General features: G+C 45.2%; 1 protein-coding gene across 1 annotated transcript in view; it reads right to left on the bottom strand.

Moving 5' to 3' along the window:
• LOC138863911 (uncharacterized) overlaps positions 1 to 2,482 on the bottom strand; it is a 26,241-nt gene that overhangs the window by 10,389 nt on the left and 13,370 nt on the right. The gene's annotated exons all lie outside the window — the stretch shown is intronic.

The following is a 2,482-nucleotide window of genomic DNA, read 5'->3' as shown; positions in this document are numbered from 1 at the left end:
GTTTATCATTTTCCTTCCTTCCTGCCTCATTCTGCTCTCTCTCCCTCTCTCTTTCTTTCTCTCTCTCTCTCTCCCTCTCTCTCCCTCTTCATCCCTCCTCTCTCCTCTCTTCATCCTCCCTCACTCCCCTTCATCCCTCCTTCTCCCTCTTCATCCCTCCCTCTCTCCTCTTCATCCCTCCTTCTCTCCCTCTTCATCCCTCCCTCTCTCCCTCTTCATCCCTCCTTCTCTCCCTCTTCATCCTCCCTCTCTCCCTCTTTCATCCCTCCTTCTCTCCCTCTTCATCCCTCCCTCTCCCCCTCACTCCTCTTCATCCCTCCCTCTCCCCCTCACTCCCTCTTCATCCCTCCCTCACTCCCTCTCCTTCTCCCTCTCTCTCCCTCCTTCTCCCTCTCCCTCTCTCTCCCTCCCAAAGAACCCGCCCTGACCTCCCCGAACCAGACGAAGCTGCTGTCACTCCGTCAGTCCCCGGCCGTGGAACCTGTCGCCTGGGCCCCAGATCTGGTCCTCTCGCCTTCTCCTTCTTCTTCTCCTTCTTATTCTTGTTCTTCGTCTTCGTTCTTCTCCTTCTTTTCCTTCATCTCCTTCTTCTCTTTCTTCTTCTTCTTCTTTTACTTCTCCTTTTTCGTCTCCTTCTCCTTCTTCTTCTTCCCCTTTCTCTTTTTTCTTCATCTCCTTCTTCTTATCCTTCTCAAGTCCCCTTCTTCCTCTACTCCTTCTTCTCCTTCTCCTTCTCAGTCTCCTTCTCCTTTTCTCCTTCTTCATCTTCTTCTCCATCATCAGCATCTTCTCCTTCTCAGTCTCCTTCTTCTTTTTTCTCCTTCTTCGTCTCCTCCTTTTCTCTTTTTCCTTCTTCTTCTTCTTCTTCTTCTCCTTCTTTAGTGCCGCCATAGAGAGCTTCTGTATGCGAGTAAGACTCCCGGATGACTTTTTTGTCTTTCTGAATATTTATGGTGACCTTTGCCTCTCTCTCTCTCTCTCTCTCTCTCTCTCTCTCTCTCTCTATCTATCTCTCTCTCTCTCTCTCTCTATCTCTGTCGTTTCTGTCGCGTCGTTCTCGTCGGCTTTTTGTTGTGGGGTGTTTGTTCGTTTGTTTGTTTGTCTAGTTTGATTTCTCTTTCGCTGTTTTCTCTTTATTCCTTTTCTTTTCTCTGCCTCTGTCCTTTTCTCTTTCTCTTTCTTTTTTTAGCTTTCTCTTTTTCCTACGTCACCTTCTCTCTCTCTCTCCTCTCATTTGTTTGTTTGTTTGTCTTTCTCTTTTTTCTCTTTAGCTGCTTTCTCTTTATTCCTTTTCTATTTTCTCTCTCTCCCCCTCCCTCTCTCTCTCTCTCTCTCTCTCTCTCTCTCTCTCTCTCTCTCTCTCTCTCTCTCTCTCTCTCTCTCTCTCTCTCTTTCTCTCCTCCTCCTCCTCCTCCTCCTCCTCTATCTTGTTGTTCTTCTTCATCATCATTTTTTTTTCTTTTTTTCCATCTTGTACAACCCGGTCGCCTCGCGGGGTGTCTCATCTTGTCTCGTCATTTCTCGTCATTTCCGAGGTTGGAGATAAAGAATGCGATGAATCTGTGGCGAGGCGAAAATGGGTAAAAAGGAAGGGGAAGAGGAGAAGGAGGAATGGGAATAATGATATTTCTTTCTTCTCTCCCTCCCTCCTTCCTTCCCTTTTTTCCAGCCACCCTCTCTCTGGCTATCTTTCTCTATCTCTCTCTATTTCTTCTTCCCTACTTCTACTCCCCCTCCCCTCCCTCCCCTCTTTCCACTCTTCCCCTCCTTCTCTTTATCTCTCCCTTCTTCGCCTTCTCCCTCTGTCCATCTCTCTCTCTCTCTCTCTTTCTTTCTCTTTATCTCTCTCTCTCTCTATCTATCTGTCCATTTCTCTCTCTCTCTCTCTCTCTGTCTGTCTGTCAGTCTGTCTGTCTCTCTCTCTTTCTCTCTCTCTTTCTTTCTTTCTCTCTCTCTCTCTCTCTCTCTCTCTCTCTCTCTCTCCTTTTGACAAGCACATTCCTAACCTGCTTATGTCACATTCTTGTATGTCGGTCTTCAGAAATTATATTTACATTTGGATCGAGAGCTGTGGAGCTACAGGTATCTTGTTTTCTTGCTCTCTCTCTCTCTCTCTCTCTCTCTCTCTCTCTCTCTCTCTCTCTCTCTTTCTTTTTTTTTTTCTTTTTCTTTCTCTCTCTCTCTCTCTCTCTCTCTCTCTCTCTCTGTCTCTGTCCCTGTCTCTGTCTCTGTCTCTGCCTCTGTCTCTCTCTCTCTCTCTCTCTCTCTCTCTCTCTCTCTCTCTCTCTCTCTCTCTCTCTCCTTTATTCTCTTTTTATCTTTTATCTTTTTTTTTTTTTTTTTTGAGTGGGAGCTAAAACGTTCCGTCTTCATTATGTACATATATTTTTCCATTCTATTTTAGAAAAAAAAATGTATTCCTCATGTATAAATAACATTTCGTTCTGCTTCCAAAAAAATAGGTCTCTTCTCATCATTTATT

This window comes from Penaeus vannamei, chromosome 14 (genome assembly GCF_042767895.1).
Source record: "Penaeus vannamei isolate JL-2024 chromosome 14, ASM4276789v1, whole genome shotgun sequence".
Lineage (NCBI taxonomy): Eukaryota > Metazoa > Arthropoda > Malacostraca > Decapoda > Penaeidae > Penaeus > Penaeus vannamei.
Note: the sequence above shows the minus strand (reverse complement) of the source record. Positions and strands in the feature narration are given on the sequence as shown.